Here is a 24,691-nt window from a genome sequence, read left to right on the forward strand (position 1 = left end):
ATCTAGGTCAGCCTTAGTCACAGGAGCCCTTATATAAAGCAAAAAAACAAAAAAAACTATGAGGTCATTAGTTATAACCCCCATAGAGTGGAGTGCTGATGTCTGTCACCCCACGCCTTGATACGATATCACTCTAAGATCATCACCAAGACAACTAGTGGTAAGGCCCTAAAGTAACAGGGCAGAAGGGATATGGACCTGTCTTTCAGGTCAGCTGACTTTGGTTCTTGTTCTACAAAGTCAGTGAGTGTGAGTTAAGAATCTCCAACTCCACTTTCAATTCATCTTATATAGAAACTATTGAAAATTGGAGTTCTCCAATGTGGTGGTTTGAATGGGAAGAGTTCACCATAAAATGAGGTATTTGAACACTTGGTCCCCAGTTGGTGGCGCTGACACAAAAGATTATGTGGAGGCGTAGCCTTGCTGGATGAAGCTCATCACTAGGGGTGGAGTTTGGAAGTTTAGAGCCCTGCCCTATCTCCAGTTCCCTCTCTGCTTTGTGCTTTCAGTTAGGACTGTGATCTTTCAGCTTCCTGCTCCAGCTTCTATGCTTGCCCACTGCCATACCTCCTGACCTTTGGACTCTTACCCCTCTGAAACCCTATGCCAAAATAAACTCTCTTCATAAGTTCTCTCTGCTCATGGTGTTTATCACAGCAGCAGAAAAGCAACTAATACAGTTGGGTAGCCAAATCAAGGGAACACTGAACTAAATCATAACCAGAAATATGAGTTACTTTTGACCTGGATTGGTGAGATGGCTCCAGGGCTAAAGGTGCTTGCCACCAAGCCTGGAAAACTTGAGTTCAATTCCCTGAATACACATGGTAGGAAGAGATAATTGACTCTCATACTGAGTTTTCTTCTGACCTCCATATGTGTGCTGTGATGTGCCTGCAATCCCAATATAAATAAATAAATAAATAAATAAATAAATAAATAAATAAATGTAATAAAAATAAAAAATGAATGTAATAAAATGAAAAAAAAATCAGTACCTGGAATAGTTCTGAGTAAAATCACTTCTGCTCTACTACCATCAGCATTGACAGTGTGCTAGTTCACGTGGATGGCCTACTTGACAAGATCTAAGATGGTGTAGAAAACAAGCCTCTGATTATTCCTATGACAAAATTGTCTAGATTAGGTCATTCTCTGGGCATGTCTGTGAGGAATTATCATTGTTATGTTAGCCTCTGGGCATATCTGTGAGGGATCTTTAAGAATGGTCTCTGTCTTCTATTTAGTTGCTTTCAGATTTTGAATTTGTAGCTATTAGGTTTTAATTACTTTACATGCTATTCTTATTTTTTGTACATTTGTATGTGTGCTGTATATGCCTGCTATGTTTTCTTATATGTGTGAGTGCATGTATACATGTGTGGTTTGTGTCCAGAATCTTCTTTCCTGTATTTGACAGGCCTGTCATGTCCAGTAAGTACGTTTTGGGACAGTCACCCACTATCTCTGACCCTTATAGACTTTCTGGTCCCTCTCTGTTCAATGATCTCTGAGGTTTGAGAGAAGGACAGATGGATCACGTGGGTGTAATACATAGTGCTGAGCACTCCACAGTCTCTTATTGTCTTCATAATGAGGAGTTGTGTGTCTTTGTATGAATCACTATCTATTGTAAAGTTTCTCCGATGAAGGTAAGAGATGCACCATAATATTTACCATAATAGTGGTATGCTCTCTACTAGGACCTCTGATTGCCCAGCTGTGGGTTCTTACCTAAGTCAACAGTACCTGGTTTGAGTTTTGCCTTACATACACAACAGGTCTTCAGGCCAATCAGAAACTGTTTGGTTCTTTCCATAACATCCATGCCACTAGCGTATCAAGGGACATTATCTTTCCAAGGCTAGCCAATAACATTCATGATTACTTTCCTATTTATTTATTTATTTATTTATTTATTTATTTATTTATTGGTACCATGCCATAGTACCACCTTCCAGCAGTAGGAAATCCAGATGCAGGGATGAAGCGTCTGAGTGAATTCAGGTTTGAGTTCCCCACTCTCAAGCCTGTGGTGTCCCTTGCAACCATATTCTGAAAACTAATCAGGAGCAATGGCCCCGTGATCAATACGTGGAAAATAAATACCCCAAAGTTGGCACTGGATGCTGTACTTGATAGTTTTCATTGTCTGAGAGGAGCATTGTCCCCTGTTGCCTAGCAAGCAACTTCGCTTCAAATCTTTCAGTGCATGTGTATGCACAAATCTTTGGTAGCTTCTATAATAGTATGCTTCCACGGGGACTTTTCAGAGGCCTTAATGAAAATCATCCCCTTCCCAGTGCTCCCTCTTGGACTCTGCTTCCCCACCTGTCACTCCATTGCTTTTATATTCAACATTTTCCCAAACCACTGGAAACTTTCCAATATCTTCAAAGTGTAAGATGAAGAAGTAGATTACTCTGTGATAGAGAATAGTAATACTATTAATTAAAAACCACGGTGTTTATTTTTTTCCCTTGTTAGAATCTGGCACATCTGAACATCAAAGACCGTTAAGTGTATCTTAAGAGAAATACCTAAATACTTTCTGTTTGAGAAGTAGAAAATGTAATAAAGGATGGAGTGATGCTTTAGGGTTTGAAATGCTTGCAATACAAGCAACTGGACCAGAGTTCAGATCCCCAGAGCCCACATGTATGGATGGCATGGTGGGTGCATGTATAACGCTACCCTTAGAAGGTGGAGATGGGAAGTGTGGTACCAGCTGGGTAGTGTGATTAGCTCTCTCAGTGGGTTTGGGGTTTGATTGAGAAGCTTCAAAAGCATTAGGTGGAGGGACATGAAGAAAGATTCTGGATATCAACCACAGACCTCGACATATGTGGGCCATGAGCACATACATACACACAGACATGAAAACATCCATACTCGTGTGCACACATAACTCACAGTCACAAATGTATAAAAAAACAGAGGAGAACAAAGATAAATGTAATTTTAAGACCTGCAAATACAAAACCTGAAAGCCACTGAAATAAGACAGAGGCCCTGCAGTAAACTTGGCCCTTAGCATCCTTAAGCCACTCAATACCAAACCCACAGCTCTTTATTATTGTTCTCGGAGTATTTCCAGGCAGAGCAATGAGAAGGTGAATGTATTTTTCATATATTTATGATACTTTTTTACCAAGTTATTTTGGTTGACCCCACATAAACACAGAGAAATAGAAGCTTAAGGCCAGAACAATGGAAACCTATGAATTTCAATCATATAGCAATTTGGGGTGATTGTAGTTGGAAACAAGCTCTTCCAGAAAACCACTTAATCCTACAAGTTTCTTCTGAGTCTAGAGGCAACTAAAATCCCAGCGGATGGGTGTTTCCAGTGGGATCCTCAGAATGGTCTATAGAGCAACAGTCCTCAACCTCTGGGGTGAGGCCCCATTGAGGAGTCACATATCAGACATTCTGCATAGCAGATATTTACATCACAAGTCATAACAGTAACAAAATTGCAGTCATGAAGTAGCAACAAAAATAGTGTTATGGTTGGGGGTCGCCACAACAAGAGAAACTTTATTAAAAGGGTCATAGCATTAGGAAGGTTGAGAACCACTGGTCTCAGGCATACACTTAACATTTTTTGAACTCGAAAAAAAATAAAAGACTATTGGTTAAGAAATAGGAAATGTTCCCTTCCTTTGAAATTCTAGCAGGGCAAGAAACCAAAGGTGCCACCTGTGAAAGACAGTCCCTGGCTCATTCCCATGACCCTGTCTTACTTTAATGGATGGGTTGATACACTCAGCCGTCAGGCTGTGAATCCAGGTCTAGACTTCACTCCTTATTAATAGTAGGATTCTTAATGAGTCAGTTAACCACTGTTTTTTAATGTATGTATGGGTGCATGCATTTGTGTGTGTATGTGTGTGTGCGTATTGTGTGTGTGTGTGTGTGTGTGTGTGTGTGTGCATACATGTGTGTGAATAAGTGAAAAGTTATGTGTGAAGGCCAAATTACAAGCTTGGGTGTCATCCTCGGGTACTCAATGTATCTCCTTTGAAGTGGAGTTTCTCATTGACCTGCAGCTCAGCAACTAGACTAACCTAACCAATGAGACCAAGCATCTGCCCGTCTCTGGCTCCCCAGCACAGGGATTCCAAGTACACATGCTGGTATCTGGCACTTTTAAAGCTGGGTATTTAACTCAGACTCTTGTGTTTGTAAGGTAAACATTTACCAGCGGAACCATCTCTCCATCTTGTAACCGTTTCTGTTGTGCTTCTCACACATAATGGGAAGATAATATTAGACATAGCTCATAGTGTTCTTATACACACAAAACTAATTACCACCATGCCTGGTAGGTGTTGACATCTGCTGTGTCAATCAACAGTTATTACTGGTAGTGACACACAACCAAACATATATAAAGAAGTCTGACCACACAAATGATGTCAAACTTATTTACTACTAACATGCTTATTGCTAAAGAAGGGGCATCTGAGAACTGCCTCGCCATCTCTGGGCTTCAGTGCTCACCTACAAAAAAATCATTTAAGAGGCAGAAAAATCCCATCTCCCTGTTAGGCCCATCCTCACTTCCAGAAGCTCCATTCATTCTTGAAATCATCCGTCAGTATTTGTGGAGCACCAGGTCAGACAGAGAGAAGGAAAAAAAAATCTGCAGAGAGCCAGGCTTCATGCCAGACACATCAGCCAGGAAGGAGCCAGCCATGGCCATACGTAATAGCCATGCATCCAGGCACTGTTTCTGTACGCACAGAACAGCACAACACTTAAGGATGCCTGAGAGAGATGAAGGAGGGTTGACATCAGAGGAGACATTTGGCCCAGTCTTAGAAACTAAGGAAGGAACTAACCTAGCAACGGCAGGTAAGACAAGAAAAGAGTAGTTGACAAGAAGATACCACAAAAACTCTTCTGTGTAATAGACCTGTCAAGGTAGATGGCGCTGAAGTCATCCATGCTGCACAGATCAGAAAAGTTTATAGAAAGAATCACCACAAAAATCTCTCTGCTTCCCTTCATATATAAAGTTAAGATAAGGAATAAAAGCATACATCACTTACAGAGATGTATACAATCTTCAAAATGGAAAGAAATACCTCCCAGAATGGACCCTGCCAACATCCCCTCGCTTGGAGACAGGACTCTTTGCTTGCTGTTGAAAAACAAGTCCCCCATGGACGCTTGCTCTTCAGAATCAGAATCTCTTTCTTTAAAACACACCAATGGAAAGGAAATAATATTTATTGTGCCTCTTGCATGTACTTCTTAAAAACATGGCATTGGCCTCATATGGAAACACTTTGACAGGCCTCCGAAAATAATTCCTTAACCACAAACACATCCTCTACTTGTCTGATCTCAAATTGCTCTGAGTAAGTATCACAATTTCAGGTCAGGTTTGAGACTGTGACAGGCGCTATCAGCCCATTAGATATGAATGATCTATGAGGTAGAGGGTGGGGGTTTCGACACAGGAGAGAGAAGGCAGTGGGGAGCTTGCCTCGGGCTGTGAGGAGTGCCCACCTCCCAAGGACCCCTTCAGGCCCACCTGAAGAGCCTTAACAGGGACTCCTCAGCACAAATGAAAGGAAGAACAATGGAAGGTCTCTCTGTGTTCATCACCCAGATAGCATCTCAGGATCTCAGTAGGGCACAATTATTGGAAGCAAAATAACACAGATAGGATTTCACATCCGAGTCTTGGCTATGAGAATCACAAAGATGCGAGGATACAAACAACCCCTCTGGCTTCACTCTGGCCTCACACCACGCATCCACCCCTTGTCACTGCCCTTCTTTCCCTTCCAACTTCTAATTGGCTGATACCCGATCCTCACGGCCATCTCATTTTCTGAACACACAAGGCCACTTGAGACCAGCTGATATGTGTGGGAAAGTGGCAGCCATGTTGCCTGCACCTGCAGTGGCTGCCCGAGGCCCCTCCCTTCCCGCCCTTCCCATTATGCTTCACCTGACTCTGTTTCAACAGTAGCAGAAAAGAAGTCAAAGTAGCTACCATTCATCATGAACACATCCAAAAAAAAAAAAAAAAAAAAGAAAAAAGGGCAGCCAGAAAGTTTCCTTGGACCTCTTTCCCATGTAAATCCGGCCCAGTGGCCTATTTCAATGGCAAATAGCAATTCTATCTCTTTTCAGAGTTACAGAATGTAAGAACAAGAAAAGGGCAACAAGGAAACTCTTTATGATAATGGCCTAAGTAACATTACACACACACACACACACACCAAACCTAAAACAAAACTGCTCATATTTGATATTCCCCAAGTAGACCATATCTATTGCTTTTCTGGGGAGTAAATAGATTCCAGATCAAAGACACCAGGGACTTTTGACTTTCAAGAGAATAGGCTGAAATACGAATCAGGGTTCGCAGCAACTTCCTTGGAATGTAGACAGAAGCAGAGCCATTCTGCATGCAGATGGTAACAAACCTGAAGAACACACACACATTCAAAGGAGAAGTAAAGAGAAAGTCAGCCGCTGTCTTTTCAAGCCACTGGGCAACAACAACAACAATGACAACGACAAAAACCAAGACCAAATCTGAGATGCTGATGGACAAACTCTTGGGTGGTGGATATTTCAATGTTAGATGATACACATTCCCTGGTAGTAAAACACATCACCAGACCTGGTAATAGGAAGGATCCATTAAGTCAGGTAATGCCTTTACCAGCATGGGACACAGTTCCCTGAGAATATTCCTAAAATGGCCCTTGGGGTGAGCATTAGAAACCAAGCTCTCCTATCCACCTCAGGAGAGCACAATCCATCTATGTATAGTATCCGGTTTCTGTTATGAAATTAAACTTTGGCCTCCAAAAGCATTGTCCCATACCAAACCACCCTCCATTGCAGGTTTTCATTAAAGACCAGCCGGAGCCCAGCCCTTGGAGGAGACCGGAAAGGTCATTTTATCCATCCCTCTACCTCCGGGCAGGTCTGGAGTGAAATGACACCAGTCTGGGTCTTATTATAAAATTCCCATATCAGGCAGTCCAATAGCACCTGCTGTAATATGGTGTTCCCATGGCACATAACCCATGGGGTTGGAAAATGCTTTCTGCAACTTAGACAAAAGACTTCTAAGTGCGGATGAAAAGTACTTTCCTATAGGCACATCTCAGTGTTTATGATGTGCTTCGCATCAGACACATGCAAACAGAAGAAGCCAACACCACGCTGTGGTATCCTCCTTACTATTTACATCTCCTGCTATTAGGGCATAACTCCTTTGCAAAGGGCATAATATAACTCCTTTGGAAGGAAAAGTCTTTCTTTCTTTCCCTTTTTACTATTGATGGGTACTTTGCAAAAACTGGTTGTGGGTAAAGACAATGCTAAAAGCAGAACAAAAGTCCTCAGAGTGACAAAATTCAAGTGTTGACGTTTATCGACAGTTAGCAGCCTTGGGATCTGTTCAATGACATACTCTGTTCATGTCATCATATTGAAAGAATTGTGGAGATCATTAAACCAATTAAGTATGTAAATAAACAGAATCCACAGTGTTTAAAAGTATCTATCACTTAACTAACAAATTCTATCATATCACCATCCCAGCCCCCATCACTCAGAGTTCCCTTCGCTTGCAAGGCTAACTCCTTAGCCCACTGAAATATCACCCTGTCCATTTGATAATGAAATCAAATATCACTGGTTTTTTAACTAAATCTCTCTCTAGCTGATTGTTGCGTTGTGAATTCACCATTCTACCTTGAGAATTCAAGGGTGATTATTGGCCTGTGGTTATGTTTTGGGAGCATTCTCTTGACTGATGATTGATGTAGGAAGGGCCACGCCATTGTGGGCAGTGACAACCGCTATACAGGTGGGCCTGGCGTGTATAAGCAAAGCAGCAGAGATAGCCAATAAGCTGAGTTGCTCTGTTGGTTTCTAGTTCAAGCGCTCGCCTTGAGTTTTTGCCTGGGCTTCCCTCAATGATTTGAGCTGTTGTCTGTAAGCAGAAATAAGCCCTCTCCTCCCCTACTTGTTTTTGTTCAGTGTTTTATCATAACAACAGAAACCAAACTACCTACAGTAGGGAGGACTGCAGGGCCTATTGCAGCCAACTCTCTACTACTACCCTGTTCTTGGTGTGGTAAGTAACTGAAAGTCATGAAACAGCAAACAGCACTTTGTTCTTATTACCTTCAACAGTTCTTTTCCAAATGGGTTCAGACAAGTCTCCATTGTCTTTCTGTGAGAGGCTAGGAAATACACAGCCAGGTTTAGCCCTCTGAGGGAAACTTCACTCAACCCTCAGTCAATTGGGCCAAAGATTCTCACTCACCAGCAGTGTTTTGAGGAAGGCAAGCAGAATAGATCCTGTTCATGATATATTTTTATTTTCCCACTGTTTGAAAGAAATTATAAGTTTTAGGACTAGTTTATACTAAAGATAAATAATTAAATTGAAACGGAAAAAAATAGTTTATATAAAGACCCAAAAGTTTTCTTGATACAAAGATTTCTTAAAAGGGAATCACGATGAAAATGAAGTGATATAAAATATAAAATATCTTAATAATTTAGCCATCTATATTTCATGTCTAATTCAAAGTTTTGACAAGCTATGAAAGCATTACATTGAAGACCACAGTCAAGAAAGCTACTATCTTTGCCTTTTGTTTTGCATTACAGGGAGGAGAAAGAGGAGAGAAATGAAGGGTCTCTGTGGTGTGTGTGTGTGTGTGTGTGTGTGTGTGTGTGTGTGTGTGTGTGTGTGTGTATACATGTGTGTGCATCCCTCTGTATAGTCCTCTGTGCATGGAAGCCAAGATCAAAGTTGGGTGTTTTTCTCAATTGCTCTTTACCTCATTTTTGTGATAGAGTCTCTCTCTGACTGTAGCTCACCAGTTTGGCTAGAAAGCCTGGCCAGCACCTCCCAGGCATCTTCTCTTTACCTCCCCACTACTGAGATGACAGGTGCATATGCTCCAAGACCTGGCCTTTTCACGGGGTTGATGGGAAACTCAACTCAGGCCCTCATGCTTGTTTCTGATGGAGCTATCTCCGAGCTCCTGCACAAACATTTCTGAGTCCTACCTTTTCCTAGCATTCAGCTTCCTTGGTTCCAATGCACCCAGCAGCTTGGGATCACTAGAAAACAAACCACCTAACAACAAACAAACAAACAAGCAAAGCAAATAGATCTGAAATGAAAATAGCATTTCAAAGTGATGCCCTCTGTTCAGCGGGTCTCTGTACTTAAAGCTGGAGAACACCCAGTCTGCCTTACTAATTCTGACAGAATCATAACTCTGAGTAGCAGCAATGCAAGAGCAGGTTTTAGACCAGGAAGTGAGAGAGGCTAGCCCAGTCCCTTCTGCCTTTCTGCTAGAAATACTAAGGGAAGCCTTGATGCCTTATTATATGGGATTTTCCCTCTTACTCCATCCTCCCTATCAGTAGCATAAACTCTGATTGGGTTTTTGGTCTTTAGCTGAACACCCAAAAGTTTGAACTTCTGAATTTATTTTAGATAATCAAAATAAGGAGACATAAAACCTTTGTTGGATATGCTAGAGCGTCTTGTGGAAGGGGAAGCAATTACCAGATGCAATTGACAGTTTGGCTGACTTTAGAGCTCTCCTCTGATTCTGGCCATGCACTCCTATGTAGAGAACAAATGGATGATTTGAAAATGCTGCTTTGGACCGCTGGACCCCGAGAATCAACAGATGACAGAAATGAAAAAAAGCACACACCCTTTTGCTTCCTTTCTTTCTTTTTTCTTTCTTTTTTCCCCCTTGTCTCTCCAGATCTTGTCAAAGGATGATTGACACATGCACACAGCCCTTGAAACACCAGCCACTGCCTGAGGCACTTCCTATAATCAAAGCCCACGCCCACCCAGAGCTAATTAGACATTAGATTAGTGTCAACTGATTGATTTAAAACAGCCATCCCTCCGCCCCAACTCCCTCATCTCCAAGCACCAAGAAGATGGGGCTGGTACCCACGATGGTTCTCTACAACAGACAAGACAAATTATTCATGGAACTTTCAGGCAGAAAACCTGGAGACAATGCAGGTCGGCTAGAAATAACCCAGGAGAACTTGCCTGGGAAGAAAGCTCGACAGGGTGTGTTTGAGAAGAGAGTGGGGGTGGTTCAGGGGTGGGGGGTGGGGGGTGGCTGGTATGGGGAGGATGAGAATGGATCTTTTCTGAGATAAATGAAACCCCTTGGTCCAATTTGTTGAGTTAAGTTAGAGTGTTTGTGATGTTTGAAAGAAAATTATTTGCAATTTAGCCTAGCAGAATTCTGAGTACATTTGGCGACAATTTAGATAGCATTTTTCAAAGTCTTTCCTTTCTTTTTTTGCTCTCTGTCTTTCTCTCTCTCTCTCTCTCTCTCTCTCTCTCTCTCTCTCTCTCTCTCTCTCTCTCTCTCTCTCTCTCTCTCAATATATTAGCCGGGAACATTCAACGTTGTCTTAATGGATTACGCAGACAGGCTCAAGGAGAAAATTAAAAATGAAGTCGTTACAGCTGCTGCAACTGATATTGGGCAGAGAGAAGTAAGTACAGGCTTTTCTCTTCTCACAGGGGAAGGGAGAGTCCTCCAAGCTCTTGTGGAGGTCAGACATGCATTCCTACTGAACAGGAGGCAAGATTTTTTCCCCCATTCACTAGCAACGAACAGCAGGGCTCAGAGGCTGGCTCTGCTGAGGAGCCTGTAGTCACTGGGTTTCAAGGAAAATGTGGACTCTTTCCCAGAAGAGACCACCAGAGTGGGGGGAGGGGGCCAGCCAGGGGCCAAGTTCAGACTTTTCATTCTCAGATTAAAAGCCTTTTCCATTTGTCAGGCAGTTACTACTGTACTCTTGGGTCGGGCCTGATCCAACACAAACAGACCTCTGGAGTTATGTCTGCGCAACGGCTCCTCAAGAAGTGCCGTAAGTATAGTATAACAGTCTAAGAAGGATAGCCCTCGCCAAAAGCACTCCATAGCCTTCCGCCACGGTTTGAATGCAAAAATGTTCTCCACATGTTCCTGTGTTTTAGCATTCAGACTCCAGCTGGTAGTGCTGTTTATGAAATCTTTGGCACATGGGCCCCTCCCTGGGAGCCATAGGTCACTTGGGGTGGCCCATCAAAGTGATACCCAGGCTCTGTTTCTGGTCCTATCTTTGAATCTTGGTCTACCATGATGTGAACAAGCTCCAAGCTCCCAATACCATGCTATCCCTTACCACCATTATAGCCTGTGTTCCCTGAAACCTTGAGCCAAGATAAACCCATCTTCTCTTATGTTATCTTTGTAAGATTCTTTCTCAGAGAAACAAACAAACAAACAAAAGCAAACAAAAAAGTCGCTAAGGGTGTTCTCTTAAAGCCCAAGGTTTGATGTGGATGGAATGATTTCATGAATATCAGTCTGACAGGGAGACAATATGAGCTAGGAGAAATTCCTCTGAACTTGTTTCTGAAGGACATCCCAGAGAGAATTAACTGAGAAGAGCCACCCTAAATATAAGCAGTACCATCCTTCTGGATGCAATATGCCCACTTACCACACATGCCTGCTGCCATAACTGCTTTTCCGCAATGGTCTGGACCTTCAGGTTGTGAGCCCAGACAAACCTTTCCTAGAGTTTCCTTTTTTCCTGGCATTTTGTCATAGCAATGAAAAATAGTAAGTACCATAGTGGATGGAAGACAGCCATACTGGTTACTTTCCTGTTGATATGACTAACTTTATAGGACAACTATGACCAACGTTATAGAAGAAGGAATTTATTTTGCCTTATTCCTCCTTATTATTACTTATTCAGAGAGTGAGAGAGAGATAAGGAGAAAGAGACAGAGAGAGATTCTATAGTCACAGAACTTCTTAGTTAGGTTTTTCTACTGCTGTGATGAAGCATCAGGATCAAAGCCTCTTGGGAGGAGAGAGTATATTTGGCTTACAGATTCTGTGACGCTGTCCATCATAGGAAAACATCAGGACAAGAACTCTAGGCAGGAACCTGGAGGTCCGGGAGGAATGCTGCTTACCAGCTTCCGAAGTTTAATTTTTGTTTACTGTCCAGGGTCACTTGCCCAGGGGTGGCACCACCTATATCAATTATTAGTTAAAGAAAAGTCCCCACATGTTTGCCAAGAGGCCAGTCTGATGAGGGCATTTCCCGGTCGAGGTTCCCTTCTCCCAAATGACTGCAATTTGTGTTGAGTTGACAAACACCAGCCAGCACCCAGTGGGGAGCAAAAACAATAAGCCAGGGGAAGGAAGATGAGAGATCACATGATGAGAGATCACATCTCAACTGTGTCCCAAAAGGGGACAGAGCAAGCTGGAAGAGAGATGAAGCTACAAACCCTCGAAGCCACCCTCATGGTGTACTTTATCCACAAGTCTCCCTCTCTTAAAAGCTCTGTAATCCGCCCCCCCCCAAACAGTGTTGTCAACTAGGAACTAAGGGTTCAAATACATGAGCCTATGAAGGAAATTTCTCATCCAAACCACAAAAGGGTGATTCATGGTTTAGGGGAAGAGACAGACGATAAGAAGGACAATTAGTAGCCAGTCAGTAGAACTAGTATCCTAAGGCATGATGTGTATAGAGCTCTTTATAGCTTTCAAGGTTGTCTGTTTTGTCTCACTGGCTTCCTAGAAAATGGGCAGGGCATTTGATACCTTACCCAATATGGATGAGTGACAGGAACAGAATTCTTCTACCCAAGATGCTAGAACAAGTCAGTGAACCAATCTTCAAAGCCTTTGATTCCCCAGCACACTGAATCGACTCCCAACGCTCTGTTTTAATGGCATGAAAAACATGCGCACGCATACACATGCACACACACACACACACACACACACACACACACACACACCACTGAGGGTTTGGATTTGTTTTTTCTGACTTAGATCTCAGCCCATCTGCAAGTATTCAAGAGAGCTATCCTAAGTAGCTTAATGAATGCTCCAAGCTACCAGCTGGAAGCAGAAGAGGTCACTAGGGCAATCTAGGGGGAAACTGCTGAATGCTGGATTGAATACACAAGCAGTAACTCAGATTTTTTTTTATTTGATGCAAGAACTAAGAAGTTAAGCTTGCTTGCCACTGATTGCCACTGAAGCAATAAGGATGCAGGAATATGAAAACACATGACTGTGCTCTAAAATATGCCTTGAAAATGAACAAAACTTCCTGGAGACCGCCATGCACTGGACACCGGAGCCAGAGTAAAGGGTGACTTTGCTGAGAGTGTGGTTTGGGCTTCAGCATTGTTAGGCGAGCTTTCAAGGGCTACTCCCAGTGACATATGAAATCACCAATGGACAAGCATGTGTAAAGGCTGGAGGGTCTGATGGTCTCACTCTTTTCTCCTGACTTCCTGGGTTCTCTGTGCAGACAGGAATTCATTGCTAGAAGAGGGTTAAGGCAGGCACACAGGAAAAAAAAAAATCCTCCAAATGCTGATTCGGCAAATTTTTAAACTTTTTTTTCAGCTATAAACCTTTCAATACCTCAAAATAAATCCTTCAGTTTTATATGTGAGTTTGGTTTCTGCAGCTGCAGATTTATGCAGTGTGCCGAGGCTGGGCCAAGAGCAGTGAACATAAACGAAGTGACAGAGAGTGTCAGGATGTGATGGGGCCTCCAGTGACCACCTCGCTCACCCGGGAACTTTCCAAATGTCACACATAAACCCTCTCACTAATTAGCTGCTAGACCTGTTGATCTTCAGCCAGAGATATATCTCCAACTGCTGGGAATTTGGCTGGAGAGACATGATAGAAAGAAGTGACCTTCTACATTCCCAGCCTGAGGTTCTCAAAGATGCTGCCAGGTTAGTCTTTCCAGCACCTGTTCTGCAGACGCATCTCTGCTTTATGGGTGTCCTGTCTGTGTGCCAGTTTAAGCATCTCAGTTGTCTACGGGGAGTAGAGGACTGCAAGAAGAACAAAACTATTTAAGAGACATCAACATCATAAACAACCAGCTGGTTTTGACCACAAGACAGAGACAAAGAGAAAACTGGACCTATCTACTCGTGGTTCCAATAATGTGTGTAAGAATAAATTAACTAAGACATTGTAAAAGTTACAGGGGTCAGGCTCTGCATTTGTTTTCTTAAGACAATATATACTTGTTACGGGTTTTTTATTGTTGTTTTTGGTGGTGGTGGTGGTGGTGGTAGGTTATTTTGGTTTTTTTATTCTTTTGTTTTTTTATAAGCTTACAAAGGTCATCTGGGAATAAGGAATGTTGGTGGATTAACTCCATCAGATTGCCTGTGAGCATGTCTATAGGGCATCCTCTTGATTGATAATTGATGTAGGATGACCCAAGTACTGCTGTGGGTAGTGCTGCCCCTGGGCTAGTGGTCTTGGGTTGTATAAGAACGTTATCCAAGTAAGGCATAGGAGCAAACCATTAAACAGTCCCTCCCTGGCTTCTGCTTCAGTGTCTACCTCCAGGTTCCTGCTTGAGTTCTGCCCTGTCTTACATCAGCGATGAGCTGTAGCCACAAAAGCCTCAGCCTATTCTAACACCATGTCTGTACCGTGGAGACTCTACTGATCTGAGGTCTCCAGGATCGCCCTGTTCTTGCAATCCATTCTTTGAGTGGCCTCCATTCCAGCTGTACTGGGCAGTACTTGAAGTAGGCAGAACTATCTTGGCCCTCCCAAAATGACAATTGACACCTGAGTCCAAGCTTCTCGGAGGTGACTTTGACATTAGTGAAGATTCTCAGGCCTCCACATCTAATGTATTTTGGACATCTGCAGAATTATCATGACAGAGACTATACTGAGACTCAGAGCTTATACCCTCCAATGAAAAGGCCTGAGATGCACGTGGGCCTATTTGAGACATAAATACAACTGCCAAGGAACATTATATCAGAATGTGGAGAACAGACTTGAAACTGTCCTGGGCAGAGTTCCCATACCCACCTTCTGTCCTTGAGGCTCGGGCAAACTAGACATATGATAAGCATGAGAAATGTAAATGTCTCCCAGGCACCTTTGCTGCTCCTCTGCCATTGTCTTGAACCACTCCTGGCTTCCTTCTATACAGACCCAATGAGAGTTCTCCACAGTGAGTCTCCAAAGACTCAACCCAAAATTCTAAAGTCCAAACTTTGAAAGCAAGCACAGAGGAGAGTTGGAAATGGTAGTGCACACATGCTGAGAAATGCTTCTACTGTAGCCCCATCCTGAACTATGACCTCACACTGAACAGTCTCAGGAATCCCTAAAGAGATTCCCTGTGGATAGATAGATAGATAGATAGATAGATAGATAGATAGATAGAAAGACAGACAGATAGATAGATAGATGAATAGATAGAGATATAATATATGTGCTTATATAATATATGATAGAGGATACATGATACAAGAAAATGATTTACAATATACAATATATGTGATATATACAACATAGGACAAAGATACACACACACACACACACACACACACACACACACACACACACACATATATATATATATATATATATATATATATATTTCTTCTTACTTTCATTTTATTGTAAGTGGCTAAGAGAAGCCTCATTAGCATCCTGAATGGCTTGTCGTGTAAATTCTCTGCTCTTAGACCTCCTGGTTCATTTCTATTTAGATCCTATTTCATACAAAGCACCAAGATGAGGATAAAATTCGTCCAAACTCTTTTTCTCTGTCACAGAACACCCACTTCTCATTTGCCATTGCCTCGTTTCCCTTCTCCAACTGAGAGCAGGCAGGAACGGTCTTGCTCCTCCTCCACTTTTCCTCCAACCTTCTGAGCATCACCTGTACATGCAGAGGAAATGGGGCCTTACATCCTGCTGCTTGCTTCTGAGTGCTAGCCAGACCTCTTCTTGCATTTGTGCACAGCCACACAAGCCTTTTCTGGAAGTCAAATCAGACTGCTCTACCCTTTGCTTATCACCCAATTCTAAAAGCCACGTCTACATTTTTTAGGTATTAGTCACAACAGTACCCCTGGTTCTCTAGTCCAGTTTCTGTCTTAATTGATTTTCTCTTACTGTAACAGAAATTGTCAGAATTGGTGATTCATAAATAAAAAGAGACTTCATCAACTCTAAGTCCAAGGAGTCCATGGAAAATATCTATAGCAAGGCCTAAGCAAGCTCATCCATCTAAAGGGGCTGCATTTCCTAGTAGGGAATCAGTTTGTGTGAAGGAAGGATGGAAGGCAGGGACTTTAGAATTCTCTTTGAAGCCTTTAAATCCCATTCAGGATGAATTAGTCCTGATATGTTTGAATCTGAGATATCCCAAATAGGCTCATGTTTTCAATACTTGGTCTCCAGACTGAGATGCTATTTGGTGAGTTTCTAGAAATGATGGGAGAGAGATGGGGCACATGAGGAAGACAGAGATTAGTGGAGACAAGTACTTATGGCTGTATTGTATCTGTTCATTTCCCCTTTCTCTCTCTACTTTCTGGTTGATGTGAAAAGCCTTTGAAACCATAAACCAAAATAAAATTTTCCACCTTTTTCAGGTATGCTGCTTGTGGTGACACAGATACTCTGAATTGGCTACTTTTGTGTTGCTGCAATAAAATATCATGGCCAGGGGAGTTCGTAGAAGCAAGAGTTTATTTGGCTTACAGTTCCAGAAGGATATGAGTCTGTTTCAATGAGTTTTGGGAGCAGGTGGGTACATCAGGAAGCTGAGTGTTCTGAAGCAAGGGTGAAGAAGAGAGAGAGGAAAAAATAGGATGTGTCAGGTCCACTCCCAGTGATGAAGTTGCTCCAACAAGTCTGGACCACTTAACACTGCCCATACAGCACCACCAAATGGGGACCAAGTGTCCTGACACTATGGAGGGACAGTTCCATTCAAACCACAACATACTCTCACATAGCTTCATATCATCTTACAGGTCCCTTCTCTTAACAGTGTCACATAGAAAACACCTGGGTTTCATAAGATTCGCCTTCAAACCTTAGCAGATGCCCCACATGAAAAACATAGGGGCAGAAATTTGAGGGTATCCCAGTATCCTTCATTCTCTGTATCATGTCATCAAATTTATATGATCATCTTTCCCAAGTAGCAACCTATGAAAGAGAAAGAGAGGACCATTATCTAGTCTTATCTAGTCTAGAAGTTATCAGAAGATACTCAAATGGCATCTCCTCCATGAAAACCATGGAGTGCCTGACATCCTGTCTTCAAGAGTGCATGAGAACAATCTGGAATTAGTTAACAATGACTGCATTGTTGTGTATTTATGTAATTTTAATTTTATCAAAACTTGATGTGTATCAGTTCCACCGATGGCCAAGATGGAATGAAAAGGATCAAATTTACTCTCATAACCGGGACAAAAACACATGACTATTTTTGGATGGGTATCTGAGAATTCTCTCTGTTGCAAGATCGTTTGAGAGTAGAGACCAAAATAACACTCTCACCACAAACAGTAGGTATCTAAACAAAGTTTGGCATGGAACATCTTGGGTGAGATGTTCTGCTAAGTGACCCACTGTTGTGGAGGTTTGTATGTGAGCATGTGGAATGGGTGCCAAGCAATCTAAGTATTTTCTTTAGCTCTGGATCCTATTCAGAGGGATTTTTTTTCTCTTTCAAAAGCCATGAATCATTGACATTTGAATACATCAAGCGTTGATTTGGCAACTTAGAGAAATATTTCAGAGAAAAGGTGTGCAGTCCAAGTGACTATCTTAATTATCTGCATCAATCCCATTAATTTGTGGTGTATTTCAAGCTGGAACAAAGGCCCAGGAATGAAGTGTGCTGTTCCAATCCAACCAGAATCATCTATGATACCCTTCCCTCTATCATTCCAGGCACAAAAGACAATAGGATGGAGTTGAGCCCTTGGGGTCTTGGCATCCACAAGACAGAGAGGAGAGGCCTGGCAGTGCTGGAAGGGTGTGGAAAATCACATCATTGACTAGTTACGGTGAAGATTTCTTGAGAATAGCTGGGCAGACTGTAAAGCACACGGAAAAGCAAAATTCAAAAAGCTGACTTTGAAGGTGAGTTCCAACAGCTGTCTTTGTCCATTTGCTGTTGCTATAACAACACTAGAGACTGGGTATCCTATGGAAAATAGAGATTTATCTCACAGATTTTGAGGTTAGGAAAATTCAAGTGTCCTGGCCTCTCTCTCTGGTGAGGGCCTTCTTGACCCAATGCCAAGCAAGACAGAGAATGTGCTATCTCAAGTCTCTCTTCCTCCTCCCCCAAAGCTACCAGGACGGTCATTCGGGCCTCACATTCCTGACCTCATTTAGCCCTAATTACTTCCCAAAGGTCCTGCCTCAAAAGTACCACTCTGAATTTCAGTATTAAATTTCTAACCCAGACACATTGTGGGGACATATTCAAGCCATGACACTATTAGAATCGACTGACTGACAAAACACAGGAACTCCTCAGAAGTCTTTAGAGCCCGGATAGAGTCTCCCTCTCCTTAAATTTAGGTTTTGATCACTGATAGTGGAAAATTCAGGGGAGGGGGGGGTCCTCTGACAGAGACAAGGCATGTACCCAGATCCTTCAGTGTCTCTTCTCCCCTTCATTTCTCTGCCATGTTCCTTCTACAGATTCCATACTTCCAGTGGCATCCAACCGAAACCAGGTCAGCACATCCACCGTAAGATGCTTAGTTTGATCCGTTTCTCCTCAGTAACTGATCAACACTGTGGAATAAATAAATCGAAGTCTGCTAGAGCTGATGGAAACCCAGATGGAGGTTTTTTTTAAAAATGTGAAGAATTATCAATGTCCTTGTCTCTGATGCCTGACAATTCCTGAAAAGGGCTCTTTTTTTATGTCTAAAATGCTGTATTTGTAAGTTATAGCAGAGAAATACACACGCACACACACACACACAAAATTCATGATAACTGTTGGTTAGAAATCAACAAATAGACCTGACACGTCTTTATTCTAAGTGTTTCTAAAGGAATCAAAAGACTGGATTATTTTCATATGAGAAGGTAAAAAAAATCTATAATCCTGCATTCTGACCAAATGGAAGGAACCATGGGGGGGGGGCTTAAAGACTGGCCGAGAGGATCTAGAGAGGGAAAAACACATTACAAAATCTGAAAGGAGGAATACGTGATTACCTCAACCCTGCTTTGTAATTTCTCCTAATATGGGAGAAAGTCCATGAACAACCCGTCCTGAGGAATCAAATCCTTAATTATCAATCACCCACATTGCTTTTACCAAAGATTTAAGAAAAACCAATGAAAAAAACACTGAATGTCCCTCTAGGAATGATGGGATATAACCCCCCATGGTTCCTTCCATTTGGTCAGAATGCAGGATCTATATGTTTACCTTCTCATATGAAAATAATCCAGTCTTTTGATTCCCTTAGAAACACTTAGAATAAAGATGTGTCAGGTCTATTTGTTGATTTCTAACCATCCTGTAGGTTATGGCTTTCAGCAGAAAGCCATGGTGATCATCAAGTCAAGGCACAGAGTCAGTATCCCTAGACTAAAGCCCAGATTGGGCCAACAGTGAGAAGAGTATGAAAAATGAAATCTGTTTTTTGTTTGTTTGTTTGTTTGTTTGTTTGTTTTGTAGGAGAGCCACAGGGCTTTTGGAAAAGCAAAACAGCCCCATTGGAAACAAATGGGGTAGCTGCCCCGTGAATTAGGATGTCAAGCAAATATCAAATTCTCTGTGAGTTCAGATTGAGGAACAAACCAAGAATAACGGCCAACACCATTTGGGAGCACTGCTGGAAAACAGGCTCAGAATCCCGGCTGAATCAAAAAGAGGCTCAAACTGACAGGGAAGGATGTGCTGTACAGGTTACATCTGAGTTAAGGTCTGGGGACAGGGATGGAGGGTAAGACAGATCCAGAGGAATGGAGACAGCATGGATGACCCCCACGGAGGTCGCAGATCAGGTTGCCTCAAATAGGAGGGACTAGAGGTGAAGGGGTAAAGGGTAAGACTAGAAAGCCAAGGCCAGCACTTCCTGTAAGCTTACATCCCTGATTATGTATACAACCCACCTTATCCCAGAAAGGATTTAGAGCGGCTGTTGCCAGGGCGTTTGGACTGAATTATAAATGCAATTGAGTGTAATTGACGGATTTTAAGCAGACAATGCCATGCTCAGGCATGCATTTAAGAAAGATTATTCAAGAAATGTAGAAAATGAATGGTAAGGGGTGTAGCAAGAGAGAGCGGGACGCAGGCAGTTTAAGATGAATGGAGGTGATTATAGTAATCCATGGGAAAATGAAGTTGGTCTGAGCTAACACAGAGGCTCTGGGAACCAGCAGAGGGACGGATAACCTGAGGTGTCTGTGAAACTGGGTAAACTGGCCCTGGGGATACTCACTGATATACAGTGAGTAGAAAGTCATCATTCAGGAACTGTGCCTTGGTCAGGAATTTGGATTAGGAAAGCTCTAGAATATTCACCTGACATTAGAGAACATGTGTAGTCTGAAAACACAGTGTCCAGTGCCCTGAGTTTACTTTGAGTTTCTATTCAAATCCACGCCTCAGCTTCTTTCAGAACACCAACTTCTATGACTGTCTGTGGCTGCTACCGTGGGAACAACACGGTGCTTTTCCCAAGGAGTATGTAAACACTCATCTCTGTCGAATCTAGCTCTCACATCTCCCAAAGTGGGAAAGGTGGCCCATTCCTACCTCCTCCCAGCTAACATCATACATAGAAATCGAAATAAAGGGTATGCTCAAAACATGCCAAGCGTATGACTGACAAGATGCCTCAGTGACTAGAGGTGTCTTCCACCAAGCGTGACAGGCTGAGTCTGATCTCTGGAATATACAGTGGCGATATCTGATTCCCCAAAGCTTTGACCTCTGACCCCTACCAGTTTGGCTTTTCCATCTGCTAATACCCACTCGTTTTACAACAATACACATCGCGCACGCGCAAAGTCAGCCAAAATCACCTTTCTGCCTGCTTCTGGAACGACTTCCTCCTGAGTCTCACAGAACAGCCCTTGAATGCAAACTTGATTGGATCCAGAGACACCTAGAAAATCCATAAGGCAGCATTCCTCTGGGTGTGTCAGGGAGGATGTATCCAGAGATTACGACACTGGTGCAGAGGTGATGCAACTGAGAGGGGAAATCTAGCTCTGTAGGTGGGAGGCTCTGGGCAATAGGCTGGGGGCCCAAGCAGAACAAAAGAAAATAAAAGAGCGAGTTTCCCTGAGAACTCAAGTTCAAGTCCTCTTCGGTTGCCCTGGGTTGTTACATCCGGGATGCCAGCAGCCATCAGACTCCAGCCTCTTCAGCCTTGGCCCTTGGATTTGTATCTCGGCTCCCTGTGGTGTCTCCAGGCCCCCAGGCTCAGAGTGGGGTTGTAGATACCTTTGCTCCCTCTTGCGCTGGGGCCTCCAGTTTACACTGAGAAGCTACTGAACCCTCCAGCCTGGATGCTTGCAGCAGCCATTACAGGACCCTCTAACTTCTAATTACGAATGGCCTTTTGCAATTACATAGCTGCTCCCCTCAACCCTCCCAGCCTATACCCCACCCCCCTAATCTTCATGTATTCTTGTTCTGTTGCTTCAGGGATCGCTGGCTAATCCAGCCACTGGCACCCGTACATCAATCAGTATTCCATATGGGGAAGATAGACGTATGCTCTAGCATGGCAGAAGAGTCCTATGTCGTTTACCTGTCTTCTCCTGAGACATTGGCTTTTGGGAGACTCATTAGCAGGAAGATTCATTAGCAGAGTCATATGGACCCGGAATGAACACTGCACAAAAGGTGCTCTTTCACAGGGAAGAACAGCTTGAGTAGCTAACATAGAACTTGACTGAGGCTTTCCTCACAGGTCTAGACAGTACACATTACAGACAGTACACAGTGTTATTCTAACCAGGAAAGCTTACCACTAAAGGTGATGTCTCCAAATTTCTCCAATGTGTTTGTTTTATTTTGTTTTGTTTTGTTTTGTTTTGTTTTGTTTTGTTTTGTTTTGTTTTGTTTGAGACAGGGTCTCACTGTGCAGCTCTGGCTGTCTTGGAACTCACTATATAGACCCGGCTGGCCTTGAACTCAGAGATCTGCTTGTCTCTGCCTCATAAACGCTGGGGTTAAGAGTGTGTACCACCATACCCCACTACACTTCTTTAATTTTGTTAGAATCCAAAACCAGGCCCCTAATTCCCCGCCTCCCCTCCCCCGCCCCCCGCTATGTTCTGGTTCAATCTTAAGATGTCCCATGTGTCCGTGTCCCTGTACCCGATGAGAAATCGTCATTTTAGAAAAAGAAGTACCGAGGTGTTCAGTTTGAGGTTTTACTACGAACAGGAGGCAAAGTGCTCGAAAGCAAGGAACAGCAAGGAAGCGGTCACATGGGCGAGCCATGGAAAGTTTAGGCGTCGGAGTGGGAGAAGAGAATCACCCCGACAGCACATGTAACTGCCGGGACACCTGGAACCCAGCCCTGCTTCCCCGCCGCCAGTTAATTGTATTACTTAACCAAGCCACTTAACCTCCCAAGATTTTATCCCTTCTTCTATAAAAATAAGGATTCAATTTGATGGCTTTTAAAAACGTATTTTCCTCTCTAGTTCTAAAATTCATCTCCCAGAAGCCCCACCTTCTTTTAATAAATCCTATTTACTTGCAGGTGGTTAGACTATTAAGAGAAGCAAATTATTTAAATAACGTCTGACTTTTTGACTGGTCTGACTTGCATAATGGGCTATATATGCATTTTTATATATAATTTTTTGAGTAGTTATTTTTTAGGTACATCAATCAAGTAGCTAGTATTTATTGCATGGAGCTAATTAACTTCTAAAATGACATTTTCATTTGTACCTTCAGAGGAGATTTGAACTCAGATCTCAGCAATGGGAAGCAGCTGTACTAATAGCCCCAGTCCCAGTGAGCCCCCTAATTCTCCTAGCTTACCCTCACCATAAATGTGTGATTACTCGCAGGTTTATGGGGGTTCTCAGTTACTGTGAAAACAAATCATTACCAGGAATTGGCATTTTTTGATTTATTTTATTTATTTTATTTTTATACTATATACCCTAGTCTCCAAATTCTCCATTGGTTTGGGGGTCCGTTCCAGGCGTTGTGGAACAATCATCACCTCACTTGCACCTCCTAAGTGGAAGCTGGGGAGCAGGAAGATTCTGCAGTCTCTGTCCTAGCTCATCCATGTTTGGGGCTGGGAGAATCTGAGTACCTTGCCGGAGAAGACGGGAGCCCAATGGAGCTGGCGGGAAGAAAGAGTGGAGACAAAGACCTGTGTGATTGCTCTTTGGTCAGCTCCATGGCACAAACACAAAACCTCATCCATTTGTAAGACCTAGCATCCTAGAGATTAGAGACCTGGAAACGGGATGAGGGACTGGTTTACATTCATCAAATTCTCTCTGCTACTGGGTAGGGGCATGGCAGAAGGAAGATTCGCTACTTCTTGACCCTTACTTAGAAATCACCCTAAATGGGAGGGAGCTCTGAGGCAGCCATTAAAATACATGTGCTTCCAACACAGAGGCCAGATCTGTGCTGACAGGACAGTCAAAGAAGGCAACCCTCACCACCACACTGGGGGCAGAGCAACCTATGTCCCTTGCAGTTGAACATACTCCTCAGGCTTCACCCTCTTTTACTGGTCTTGGTCCACGCTGTTGGGCCTTGTAGACCAGCATTTTTCGTTGGCTTGGAATTAATTTATCTGCCTACAATTAGTATGAATCTCCATAAATATGGAAGGGAGGAAGAGTAGGAGGGGGATGGGACAAGGGAAGAAAGGAAAGAAAGGGGGTTAAAAAAAGACCCTCACCTTCTATCCTCAGACTCCCAAATTCCCCACCTTCGTGACGAGAGCTTGGCCACAAAGATGTCCATAAAATGTCTTGCTCCTCTCTCTTGTGACAAGGACATGTGTCCTAGGACATGTGGGATTTCCAAAAGAGCCTGAGTCTCTCTCAATCACTCTCTCCGAGTTCCCGCTAACACAGAACACACTTTTTATCTCATCTCGGATGAATGTGTTCATTTGCCCTATATAAGACCCAAATATATACCCCTACCCTTGAACTTTCCCTCCTACCACCCCTGAGACAGGTCTGCATATCAAAGTATGAGAAAAAGTTTGAAGTTAAACAAACCAGATGGCTTTATCACAAGACACCACAGTATAAAAGGGAATCGAGCATCTTGGCATCAAAATTCCATTATCTGATTCAACATCCCTGAGGAGGTCACTCAGTGATGGTGTCTCTGCTCTAAGCCTCAACCCTCTTCCCTGCTTTCTGTGGGCTTCTTTCCATGGCCGGTTTCCAACCTCTTCCTGCAGATAGATGTTTATTCCTTTCTTATACAAAATAGTCCCTCTTTGTGTCTTTGTGTTTAAAGGCATCTGGCCCACCTCAGCTTGATTCCTTTATTAAAAAAATTTTTTTACTTTTATTTGTTTGTGCATAAGTGTGTGTCTGTGTCAGTGAATGCCAAGTGTGTGTTTGACCCCCCAGAGGACAAGAGAGGGTGTCTGAGTCATAGGAACTGGAGCTACAGGTGGTTGTGAGCTGCCTAATATAGGTTCTGGGAACACAACCTGGGTCCTCTGGAAGAGCAGCAAGCACGCGTAACTGCTGAGCCATCTCTCCAGCCCCTCACCTTAGTTTGAGAAAAGCTCTGGGAAGCAAAGATTCTTTTA

The sequence above is a fragment of the Mus musculus genome, chromosome 11 (genome assembly GCF_000001635.26).
Source record: "Mus musculus strain C57BL/6J chromosome 11, GRCm38.p6 C57BL/6J".
NCBI classification, from domain to species: Eukaryota; Metazoa; Chordata; class Mammalia; order Rodentia; family Muridae; genus Mus; species Mus musculus.